The sequence below is a fragment of the Melanerpes formicivorus genome, unplaced genomic scaffold (genome assembly GCF_026170545.1).
Source record: "Melanerpes formicivorus ecotype bairdi unplaced genomic scaffold, bMelFor1.0.p_v2 SCAF_201, whole genome shotgun sequence".
NCBI classification, from domain to species: domain Eukaryota; kingdom Metazoa; phylum Chordata; class Aves; order Piciformes; family Picidae; genus Melanerpes; species Melanerpes formicivorus.
Genome location: NW_027142553.1, coordinates 370,001 through 382,500, shown reverse-complemented (window position 1 = coordinate 382,500; position 12,500 = coordinate 370,001).

The following is a 12,500-nucleotide window of genomic DNA, read 5'->3' as shown; positions in this document are numbered from 1 at the left end:
TGCCCCACCGGGCAAACTTCGCTTCGGGGGTTCCACACTTCGGCAGTGGCCGGCGCCAGCCACTCGTCAACTTTTTTTCTTTTCCCCGCTTTCGTTGCCGAGCCCGGGCTGGGCTCCGGCTCACGGACGAGCGAAACCCATCCAACACCGCTGAGGGTGCGCCAGCGGCCGCTCCAAACCGCCGCGCCTTTGTTCGGCCCCGCGGGTCCCCTCTCTGACCCGGGCGAAAGCCACCGAGAAGCCAGACGGACCCCTGCCCAGCCGCCTGGCGGGTGGCTTGGAGCAGCCGCTCGGCAGCGCTGCCCTGGGAGTGCTCGGCGTCGCTTGTTCCCTCATATACGGAACTGGAGGGCCGTCAGCTCCGCGAGCGCACAACCAGCCGACCTCCGCCCAGCGGCAGGTCGCAGAAATCACGCCGGCTTGTACGATGACGTAGGCGGAGGCAGAGCGCAACAGCGACCCCTTGGCGACAAGCGCGATCTCCGCGGAGAGCACGTCTACTCGCCGAGGGAGAGCACGTCTACTCGCCGAGGGAGAGCACGTCTACTCGCCGAGGGAGAGCACGTCTACTCGCCGAGGGAGAGCACGTCTACTCGCCCAGGGAGAGCACGTCTACTCGCCCAGGGAGAGCACGTCTACTCGCCCAGGGAGAGCACGTCTACTCGCCCAGGGAGAGCACGTCTACTCGCCCAGGGAGAGCACGTCTACTCGCCCAGGGAGAGCACGTCTACTCGCCCAGGGAGAGCACGTCTACTCGCCCAGGGAGAGCACGTCTACTCGCCCAGGGAGAGCACGTCTACTCGCCCAGGGAGAGCACGTCTACTCGCCGAGGGAGAGCACGTCTACTCGCCCAGGGAGAGCACGTCTACTCGCCGAGGGAGAGCACGTCTACTCGCCGAGGGAGAGCACGTCTACTCGCCGAGGGAGAGCACGTCTACTCGCCGAGGGAGAGCACGTCTACTCGCCGAGGGAGAGCACGTCTACTCGCCGAGGGAGAGCACGTCTACTCGCCGAGGGAGAGCACGTCTAACTCCCGCCTGAGGGAGAGCACGGGGGGGGGGGGACAAAGACAGGCGGCAGCAGCTTCGGTGAACGTCACCCGGGAGGCGACCGGGGCTGTCCCGGGGCAGTCCCGGGAAGCCGGCGTCCGACACAGGGAACCGTCAGCTGCCGGACCGGGGCGAATCCCCGCGGCCACGGCAGGGGTGGGGGCTCGAAGACAGCCGGCAGCCGCTTCGGTGAACGTCACCCGGGAGGAGACTGGGGCCCTCCCGGGACCGTCCCGGGAAGACGACGTTCGGCACGAGATCCCGGCCGCGGCCGGACCGGCTCGAAGCCTCGCGGTCCCGGCAGCAGCCGGAGCCGCTCGCCGCCTCGGGCTCCCGGCCCCCTACAGATCCGGCGACTCGTTCGCGGGCGGCGGGGGGAGGCAGTGGAGGGGGTGCGGGGAGAAGCGGCAGCGGAGGCGGAGGGGGGGGGGGCTCGAAGACAGCCGGCAGCCGCTTCGGTGAACGTCACCCAGGAGGCGATCGGGGCCGTCCCGGGGCCGTCCCGGGATGCCGGCTTCCGGCACGGGGTCCCGGCCGCGGCCGGACCGGCTCGTATCCCCGCGGCTCCGGCGGGGGGGGGGGGGCTCGAAGACAGCCGGCAGTCGCCTCGGTGAACGTCACCCGGCCGGCGACCGCGGCCGTTCCGGGGCCGTCCCGGGAAGCCTGCGACAGGCACGGGGTCCCAGCCGCGGCCGGACCGACTCGAAGCCCCGCGGCCCCGGCACGGGGGAGGCCCAAAGACTGGCGGCAGCCGCTTCGCTGAACGTCACCCGGGAGGCGACCGGGACCGGCCCGGGAAGCCATCGTCCGGCCCGGGATCCCGGCCGCGGCCGGACCGGCTCGAATCCCCGCGGCCCCGGCACGGGGGAGGCCCAAAGACTGGCGGCAGCCGCTTCGCTGAACGTCACCCGGCCGGCGACCGGGGCCGTCCCGGGGCCGTCCCGGGATGCCGGCTTCCGGCACGGGGTCCCGGCCGCGGCCGGACCGGCTCGAATCCCCGCGGTCCCGGCAGCAGCCGGAGCCGCTCGCCGTTCGGGCTCCCGGCACCCTACAGATCCGGCGACTCGTTCGCGGGCGGCGGGGGGAGGCAGTGGAGGGGGTGCGGGCAGAAGCGGCCGCGGAGGCGGAGGGGGGGGGGGGGCTCGAAGACAGCCGGCAGCCGCTTCGGTGAACGTCACCCGGGAGGCGACCGGGACCGGCCCGGGAAGCCATCGTCCGGCCCCGGATCCCGGCCGCGGCCGGACCGGCTCGAAGCCCCGCGGCCCCGGCACGGGGGAGGCCCAAAGACTGGCGGCAGCCGCTTCGCTGAACGTCACCCGGCCGGCGACCGGGGCCGTCCCGGGGCCGTCCCGGGATGCCGGCTTCCGGCACGGGGTCCCGGCCGCGGCCGGACCGGCTCGAATCCCCGCGGTCCCGGCAGCAGCCGGAGCCGCTCGCCGTTCGGGCTCCCGGCACCCTACGGATCCGCCGACTCGTTCGCCGGCGGCGGGGGGAGGCAGTGGAGGGGGTGCGGGCAGAAGCGGCAGCGGAGGCGGAGGGGGGGGGGCTCGAAGACAGCCGGCAGCCGCTTCGGTGAACGTCACCCGGCCGGCGACCGGGGCCGTCCCGGGGCCGTCCGGGGATGCCGGCTTCCGGCACGGGGTCCCGGCCGCGGCCGGAGCGGCTCGAATCCCCGCGGTCCCCGGCAGCAGCCGGAGCCGCTCGCCGTTCGGGCTCCCGGCACCCTACAGATCCGGCGACTCGTTCGCCGGCGGCGGGGGGAGGCAGTGGAGGGGGTGCGGGGAGAAGCGGCAGCGGAGGCGGAGGGGGGGTGGGGCTCGAAGACAGCCGGCAGCCGCTTCGGTGAACGTCACCCGGGAGGCGACCGGGACCGGCCCGGGAAGCCATCGTCCGGCCCGGGATCCCGGCCGCGGCCGGACCGGCTCGAATCCCCGCGGCCCCGGCACGGGGGAGGCCCAAAGACTGGCGGCAGCCGCTTCGCTGAACGTCACCCGGCCGGCGACCGGGGCCGTCCCGGGGCCGTCCCGGGATGCCGGCTTCCGGCACGGGGTCCCGGCCGCGGCCGGACCGGCTCGAATCCCCGCGGTCCCGGCAGCAGCCGGAGCCGCTCGCCGTTCGGGCTCCCGGCACCCTACAGATCCGGCGACTCGTTCGCGGGCGGCGGGGGGAGGCAGTGGAGGGGGGTGCGGGCAGAAGCGGCCGCGGAGGCGGAGGGGGGGGGGGGGCTCGAAGACAGCCGGCAGCCGCTTCGGTGAACGTCACCCGGGAGGCGACCGGGACCGGCCCGGGAAGCCATCGTCCGGCCCCGGATCCCGGCCGCGGCCGGACCGGCTCGAAGCCCCGCGGCCCCGGCACGGGGGAGGCCCAAAGACTGGCGGCAGCCGCTTCGCTGAACGTCACCCGGCCGGCGACCGGGGCCGTCCCGGGGCCGTCCCGGGATGCCGGCTTCCGGCACGGGGTCCCGGCCGCGGCCGGACCGGCTCGAATCCCCGCGGTCCCGGCAGCAGCCGGAGCCGCTCGCCGTTCGGGCTCCCGGCACCCTACGGATCCGCCGACTCGTTCGCCGGCGGCGGGGGGAGGCAGTGGAGGGGGTGCGGGCAGAAGCGGCAGCGGAGGCGGAGGGGGGGGGGGCTCGAAGACAGCCGGCAGCCGCTTCGGTGAACGTCACCCGGCCGGCGACCGGGGCCGTCCCGGGGCCGTCCGGGGATGCCGGCTTCCGGCACGGGGTCCCGGCCGCGGCCGGACCGGCTCGAATCCCCGCGGTCCCGGCAGCAGCCGGAGCCGCTCGCCGTTCGGGCTCCCGGCACCCTACAGATCCGGCGACTCGTTCGCCGGCGGCGGGGGGAGGCAGTGGAGGGGGTGCGGGGAGAAGCGGCAGCGGAGGCGGAGGGGGGGGTGGGGCTCGAAGACAGCCGGCAGCCGCTTCGGTGAACGTCACCCGGGAGGCGACCGGGACCGGCCCGGGAAGCCATCGTCCGGCCCGGGATCCCGGCCGCGGCCGGACCGGCTCGAATCCCCGCGGCCCCGGCACGGGGGAGGCCCAAAGACTGGCGGCAGCCGCTTCGCTGAACGTCACCCGGCCGGCGACCGGGGCCGTCCCGGGGCCGTCCCGGGATGCCGGCTTCCGGCACGGGGTCCCGGCCGCGGCCGGACCGGCTCGAATCCCCGCGGTCCCGGCAGCAGCCGGAGCCGCTCGCCGTTCGGGCTCCCGGCACCCTACAGATCCGGCGACTCGTTCGCGGGCGGCGGGGGGAGGCAGTGGAGGGGGTGCGGGCAGAAGCGGCCGCGGAGGCGGAGGGGGGGGGGGGGCTCGAAGACAGCCGGCAGCCGCTTCGGTGAACGTCACCCGGGAGGCGACCGGGACCGGCCCGGGAAGCCATCGTCCGGCCCCGGATCCCGGCCGCGGCCGGACCGGCTCGAAGCCCCGCGGCCCCGGCACGGGGGAGGCCCAAAGACTGGCGGCAGCCGCTTCGCTGAACGTCACCCGGCCGGCGACCGGGGCCGTCCCGGGGCCGTCCCGGGATGCCGGCTTCCGGCACGGGGGTCCCGGCCGCGGCCGGACCGGCTCGAATCCCCGCGGTCCCGGCAGCAGCCGGAGCCGCTCGCCGTTCGGGCTCCCGGCACCCTACGGATCCGCCGACTCGTTCGCCGGCGGCGGGGGGGAGGCAGTGGAGGGGGTGCGGGCAGAAGCGGCAGCGGAGGCGGAGGGGGGGGGGGCTCGAAGACAGCCGGCAGCCGCTTCGGTGAACGTCACCCGGCCGGCGACCGGGGCCGTCCCGGGGCCGTCCGGGGATGCCGGCTTCCGGCACGGGGGTCCCGGCCGCGGCCGGAGCGGCTCGAATCCCCGCGGTCCCGGCAGCAGCCGGAGCCGCTCGCCGTTCGGGCTCCCGGCACCCTACAGATCCGGCGACTCGTTCGCCGGCGGCGGGGGGAGGCAGTGGAGGGGGTGCGGGGAGAAGCGGCAGCGGAGGCGGAGGGGGGGGGGGGGCTCGAAGACAGCCGGCAGCCGCTTCGGTGAACGTCACCCGGGAGGCGACCGGGACCGGCCCGGGAAGCCATCGTCCGGCCCGGGATCCCGGCCGCGGCCGGACCGGCTCGAATCCCCGCGGCCCCGGCACGGGGGAGGCCCAAAGACTGGCGGCAGCCGCTTCGCTGAACGTCACCCGGCCGGCGACCGGGGCCGTCCCGGGGGCCGTCCCGGGATGCCGGCTTCCGGCACGGGGTCCCGGCCGCGGCCGGACCGGCTCGAATCCCCGCGGTCCCGGCAGCAGCCGGAGCCGCTCGCCGTTCGGGCTCCCGGCACCCTACAGATCCGGCGACTCGTTCGCGGGCGGCGGGGGGAGGCAGTGGAGGGGGTGCGGGCAGAAGCGGCCGCGGAGGCGGAGGGGGGGGGGGGGGCTCGAAGACAGCCGGCAGCCGCTTCGGTGAACGTCACCCGGGAGGCGACCGGGACCGGCCCGGGAAGCCATCGTCCGGCCCCGGATCCCGGCCGCGGCCGGACCGGCTCGAAGCCCCGCGGCCCCGGCACGGGGGAGGCCCAAAGACTGGCGGCAGCCGCTTCGCTGAACGTCACCCGGCCGGCGACCGGGGCCGTCCGGGGGCCGTCCCGGGATGCCGGCTTCCGGCACGGGGTCCCGGCCGCGGCCGGAGCGGCTCGAATCCCCGCGGTCCCGGCAGCAGCCGGAGCCGCTCGCCGTTCGGGCTCCCGGCACCCTACAGATCCGGCGACTCGTTCGCCGGCGGCGGGGGGAGGCAGTGGAGGGGGTGCGGGGAGAAGCGGCAGCGGAGGCGGAGGGGGGGGGGGGGCTCGAAGACAGCCGGCAGCCGCTTCGGTGAACGTCACCCGGGAGGCGACCGGGACCGGCCCGGGAAGCCATCGTCCGGCCCGGGATCCCGGCCGCGGCCGGACCGGCTCGAATCCCCGCGGCCCCGGCACGGGGGAGGCCCAAAGACTGGCGGCAGCCGCTTCGCTGAACGTCACCCGGCCGGCGACCGGGGCCGTCCCGGGGCCGTCCCGGGATGCCGGCTTCCGGCACGGGGTCCCGGCCGCGGCCGGACCGGCTCGAATCCCCGCGGTCCCGGCAGCAGCCGGAGCCGCTCGCCGTTCGGGCTCCCGGCACCCTACAGATCCGGCGACTCGTTCGCGGGCGGCGGGGGGAGGCAGTGGAGGGGGTGCGGGCAGAAGCGGCCGCGGAGGCGGAGGGGGGGGGGGGGCTCGAAGACAGCCGGCAGCCGCTTCGGTGAACGTCACCCGGGAGGCGACCGGGACCGGCCCGGGAAGCCATCGTCCGGCCCCGGATCCCGGCCGCGGCCGGACCGGCTCGAAGCCCCGCGGCCCCGGCACGGGGGAGGCCCAAAGACTGGCGGCAGCCGCTTCGCTGAACGTCACCCGGCCGGCGACCGGGGCCGTCCCGGGGCCGTCCCGGGATGCCGGCTTCCGGCACGGGGTCCCGGCCGCGGCCGGACCGGCTCGAATCCCCGCGGTCCCGGCAGCAGCCGGAGCCGCTCGCCGTTCGGGCTCCCGGCACCCTACGGATCCGCCGACTCGTTCGCCGGCGGCGGGGGGAGGCAGTGGAGGGGGTGCGGGCAGAAGCGGCAGCGGAGGCGGAGGGGGGGGGGGCTCGAAGACAGCCGGCAGCCGCTTCGGTGAACGTCACCCGGCCGGCGACCGGGGCCGTCCCGGGGCCGTCCCGGGATGCCGGCTTCCGGCACGGGGTCCCGGCCGCGGCCGGACCGGCTCGAATCCCCGCGGTCCCGGCAGCAGCCGGAGCCGCTCGCCGTTCGGGCTCCCGGCACCCTACAGATCCGGCGACTCGTTCGCCGGCGGCGGGGGGAGGCAGTGGAGGGGGGTGCGGGGGAGAAGCGGCAGCGGAGGCGGAGGGGGGGGGGCGGCTCGAAGACAGCCGGCAGCCGCTTCGGTGAACGTCACCCGGGAGGCGATCGGGACCGGCCCGGGAAGCCATCGTCCGGCCCGGGATCCCGGCCGCGGCCGGACCGGCTCGAATCCCCGCGGGCCCCGGCACGGGGGAGGCCCAAAGACTGGCGGCAGCCGCTTCGCTGAACGTCACCCGGCCGGCGACCGGGGCCGTCCCGGGGCCGTCCCGGGATGCCGGCTTCCGGCACGGGGTCCCGGCCGCGGCCGGACCGGCTCGAATCCCCGCGGTCCCGGCAGCAGCCGGAGCCGCTCGCCGTTCGGGCTCCCGGCACCCTACGGATCCGCCGACTCGTTCGCCGGCGGCGGGGGGAGGCAGTGGAGGCGGTGCGGGGAGAAGCGGCAGCGGAGGCGGAGGGGGGGGCGGGGGGGGACGATAGTGGCGGGGGGGCGGGGGGTGCTCGAAGGCAGCCGGCAGCCGGTTCGGTGAACATTCGCCGGGGCGGGGGGGCGACCTGTCCGTGCCCGGGGCAGCCCCGGGAAGCCGGCAGCCAGCACGGGGGTCCCGGCAGCACCTGTTCCCTGCCCTGGGACTTGCCGTGCCCGGCGGCCGGTTGCCGGGTGGGGGGAGCGATGAGAGGCGGGGCGCAGCGGCCGGGGCAGCGCCGGGCCGCAGCGGGGGGCTGGGCGGGTGGGGTAGGCGTCGAGCGGCAAGCCCTCGGCTGCAGCGAATGTTCGGCGGTGCGGGGGCGGGGGGGGGACGGGACGACACGTTGGGGGCGCCGAGTCCGAGCCACCCCCGGCCCCAGGGGCGGCCGGAGGGGGAGGCCGGTGCCTGGCCCTGGGAGCTGCTGGGCGCCGGATGGCCGAGGGTGCGTCAGAAGCCGCCCGAGCGGTCGAGCAGGTCCTCCAGAAAGGCCTAGGGTGGCTTCGAGGGCCCCGGGAGCAGTCGAGGGAGGCCTCCAGGCAGGTCTGGAGTGGATGGGAGGCCTTCCAAAGCAGACAAGGGAGGCTGCCAGCGGGGCCTAGGCTGGCACTGCAGCCTGTAAATGGTTGGGGGGGGGGGCCTCTGGTGCGGCCTGGAGTCTCTGGGTGGCGTCCAGAGAGGTGCAAAAGATCCTCTGGTGCGGCCTGTGGTGGCGGAGAAGCCTGCAGAGCGTGCGGGGGGAGGCTTCCGGTGCGGGCCTGGGGTGGGTCGGAAGCCTGCAGAGCGTGCGGGAGAGGCTTCTGGTGCGGCCTGGGGTGGCTGAGAAGCCTGCAGAGCGTGCGGGAGAGGCTTCTGGTGCGGCCTGGGGTGGCTGAGAAGCCTGCAGAGCGTGCGGGAGAGGCTTCTGCTGCGGCCTGGGGTGGCTGAGAAGCCTGCAGAGCGTGCGGGAGAGGCTTCTGCTGCGGCCTGGGGTGGGTCAGAAGCCTACAGAGCGTGCGGGGGGAGGCTTCTGGTGCGGCCTGGGGTGGCTGAGAAGCCTGCAGAGCGTGCGGGAGAGGCTTCTGTTGGGGCCTGGGGTGGCTGAGAAGCCTGCAGAGCGTGCGGGGGAGGCTTCTGCTGCGGCCTGGGGTGGCTGAGAAGCCTGCAGAGCGTGCGGGGGAGGCTTCTGCTGCGGCCTGGGGTGGCTGAGAAGCCTGCAGAGCGTGCGGGGGAGGCTTCTGGTGCGGCCTGGGGTGGCTGAGAAGCCTGCAGAGCGTGCGGGGGAGGCTTCTGGTGCGGCCTGGGGTGGGACGGAAGCCTGCAGAGCGTGCGGGGGAGGCTTCTGGTGCGGCCTGGGGTGGGACGGAAGCCTGCAGAGCGTGCGGGGGGAGGCTTCTGGTGCGGCCTGGGGTGGGTCGGAAGCCTGCAGAGCGTGCGGGAGAGGCTTCTGCTGCGGCCTGGGGTGGGTCGGAAGCCTGCAGAGCGTGCGGGAGAGGCTTCTGGTGCGGCCTGGGGTGGCTGAGAAGCCTGCAGGGCGTGCGGGAGAGGCTTCTGCTGCGGCCTGGGGTGGGTGGGAAGCCTGCAGAGCGTGCGGGGGAGGCTTCTGGTGCGGCCTGGGGTGGCTGAGAAGCCTGCAGAGCGTGCGGGAGAGGCTTCTGGTGCGGCCTGGGGTGGCTGAGAAGCCTGCAGAGCGTGCGGGGGAGGCTTCTGGTGCGGCCTGGGGTGGCTGAGAAGCCTGAAGAGCGTGCGGGAGAGGCTTCTGCTGCGGCCTGGGGTGGCTGAGAAGCCTGCAGAGCGTGCGGGAGAGGCTTCTGCTGCGGCCTGGGGTGGCTGAGAAGCCTGCAGAGCGTGCGGGAGAGGCTTCTGCTGCGGCCTGGGGTGGCTGAGAAGCCTGCAGAGCGTGCGGGAGAGGCTTCTGCTGCGGCCTGGGGTGGCTGAGAAGCCTGCAGAGCGTGCGGGGGAGGCTTCTGCTGCGGCCTGGGGTGGGTGGGAAGCCTGCAGAGCGTGCGGGAGAGGCTTCTGCTGCGGCCTGGGGTGGGTGGGAAGCCTGCAGAGCGTGCGGGGGAGGCTTCTGGTGCGGCCTGGGGTGGCTGAGAAGCCTGCAGAGCGTGCGGGGGAGGCTTCTGGTGCGGCCTGGGGTGGCTGAGAAGCCTGAAGAGCGTGCGGGAGAGGCTTCTGGTGCGGCCCCTGGGGTGGCTGAGAAGCCTGCAGAGCGTGCGGGGGAGGCTTCTGGTGCGGCCTGGGGTGGCTGAGAAGCCTGCAGAGCGTGCGGGAGAGGCTTCTGCTGCGGCCTGGGGTGGCTGGAGAAGCCTGCAGAGCGTGCGGGAGAGGCTTCTGCTGCGGCCTGGGGTGGGTCGGAAGCCTGCAGAGCTTGCGGGGGAGGCTTCTGGTGCGGCCTGGGGTGGGTCGGAAGCCTGCAGAGCATGCGGGGGAGGCTTCTGCTGCGGCCTGGGGTCTCTGGGTGGCCTCTAGAGAGGTGCAAAAGACCCTCTGGGTTGGGCTGGGGTGGCTCTTGGACCCCTGCCACACAGTGGAGAGAGGCCTCCGGCCCGCCACCTGTGTCCCCTGTGTGCCTGAGTGCCTGTGTCCCTGTGTCCCTGTGTCCCTGTGTCCCTGAGTGCCTGAGTGCCTGTGTCCCTGTGTCCCTGTGTCCCTGAGTGCCTGAGTGCCTGAGTGCCTGTGTCCCTGTGTCCTTGTGTCCCTGTGTCCCTGTGTGCCTGAGTGCCTGTGTCCCTGTGTCCCTGTCTGTGTACCTGTGTGCGAGTGTCCGGCACGCCACCCAGCGGCGGCGGGCAAGCAGGTAGGCGGGTGGGCGGGCCGGCGAGGGCCAGTGTGAGTTTTGGGGGGTGGGAGGGGAGGCGGCAGCTGGAAGCGTCAGAGGAGGGGGCGTGGCTCCGGCTGGCCCCGGAGCAGGTTCCCGGGACCGGGACCGGCTGGACCCGGCGGGTGTTGATCCCGGGGCGGGGGGGCAGAGGCGGCGGGAAGCGGCAGCTGCTGTGTGCGGCGGGGGGGTGGAGGGCGAACCGCGGCGGGAAGCGGATGCTTCAGAGCAGGTTACGGGGGCGGGGACGGACGACACCACCTGTCCCCGCCCCGGGACGGGCTGGACCCGGCGCCCTGGACCCGGCGCCGTGTACCCGCCGCCGCCCCCCGCCGCCGCCCCACTCCGCCACCCCCGGGACCCCGACGTTTTTTGGCGCCCGCGCCTTTTTTTGCTCCCCGCCTGCCCGCGCTGCCCCGGGCCCTCCCCGGGGCGGGGCGGGAGGGAGGGACGGACGGACGGGTAGCCGGGGATCTCCGAGCGCAGCGCCACCAGACCGAGGCGGGTCCCGGCGGCGGCGGCGGCGGGCGGCTGGCGGCCGGCGGCAGCAAGCGACGGCGGGGGGGGCAGGCTAGGGAGAGAGGGGGGAGCGGCATGCGGTAGGGCTGGGGGGTTTGTTTCGGGGGGGAGGGGTGGGGGGGGGGTGGCAGCGGTCAGCGAGAGCGGGGAGAGGGGGGAGCGGCATGCGGTAGGGCTGGGGTGTTTTTGGGGTGGGGGCGTTGGGGGGATTAGCGGGCGGGCGGGCAGCCGAGCCAAGCGGCAAGCCGGGGGGCGGGCGAGGGCGGCTTTAGGGCCGGAGGAGCGGAGCGCAACCTCCCCCGTGCAGGCTCCAGCGTGGAGAGCAGCAAGTTTTGTGGACGGGGGACGACGGACGGGAGGGGCAGCGGCGAGAGGCTAGCTGCGGCAAGGGGCACCGGCACGGCCGCCCTAACAGCGCCGCCTCGGGTCGCAGGGGTTAGAGAGCAGCCGGGCAGCCCGGGAGGGAAGCGGCAGCCCGCGAAGGGGGGAAGGGGGGGCTCCGCGCAAACCGCTAACGGGAGCCGGGGGGTGTGGGGAGCTGGGGGGTGGCAGCAGCGGCAAGAGGCAACGTCGGGAGGGGGGGCTCCGCGCAAACCGGTAACGGGGGCCCGGGGGTGTGGAGGGGGCGGTGGTGGCCGCGGCGAGAGGCAACGGCAGGCGGGGGCGCTCCGCGCAAACCGGCAGCGGGGGGGGGGGCGGGGGTAACGGCAAGAGGCAACGGCGGGAAGGGGGGCCTCCGCGCAAACCGGCAGCGGGGGGGGGGCGGGGGTAGCGGCAAGAGGCAACGGCGGGAAGGGGGGGGCTCCGCGCAAACCGGCAGCGGGGGGGGGGCGGGGGTAGCGGCAAGAGGCAACGGCGGGAAGGGGGGGGCTCCGCGCAAACCGGCAGCGGGGGGGGGGCGGGGGGTAGCGGCAAGAGGCAACGGCGGGAAGGGGGGGCTCCGCGCAAACCGGCAGCGGGGGGGGGCGGGGGGTAGCGGCAAGAGGCAACGGCGGGAAGGGGGGGCTCCGCGCAAACCGGCAGCGGGGGGGGGGCGGGGGTAGCGGCAAGAGGCAAACGGCGGGAAGGGGGAGCTCCGCGCAAACCGGCAGCGGGGGGGGGCGGGGGTAGCGGCAAGAGGCAACGTCGGGAGGGGGGGGCTCCGCGCAAACCGGCAGCGGGGGGGGGGCGGGGGTAGCGGCAAGAGGCAACGTCGGGAGGGGGGGCGCCGCGCAAACCGGCAACGGGGGCGGGGGGGGGAGGCGGTCAGGGGCGGGGGGAGATTTCTAGAGATGCCGGCAGACCTTCTCCCCGGAGAACAGCGCTGTTGAAGAAAAGACTGCTTCAGAACACAACCTTTAATGAAAGACGCTCGATGAAAACAACACTTAATAAAAGAAGGTTTAACAACACTTAATAAAAGAAGGTTTCATGCCGACTGCCTCTCTTCATTTACGCCGCCCGCGGGGGGGGGGGTTGGGGGCCGGGCGGGCGATACCAGGCGGCCCTCGTCCCGGGGACCACGTCTACCCCGCGGTTCCAGCCTCCGCGCGCTAAGTGCCCGCCCGGCCGCGGGGAGCACGTCTACCTCCTGCCGCACGGCTCAGTGCACTAAGTCCCCCCTCGCCATGGAGAGCACGTCTACCTGCCAGCTCAGGGAGAGCACGTCTACTCACCGAGGGAGAGCACGTCTACCACCTGGGAAGGAGAGCACGTCTACCTCCTGGGAAGGAGAGCACGTCTACCTCCTCGGGAAGGAGAGCACGTCTACCTCCTGGGAAGGAGAGCACGTCTACCTCCTCGGGAAGGAGAGCACGTCTACCTGCCGCCGCACGGCTCAGTGCACTAAGTCCC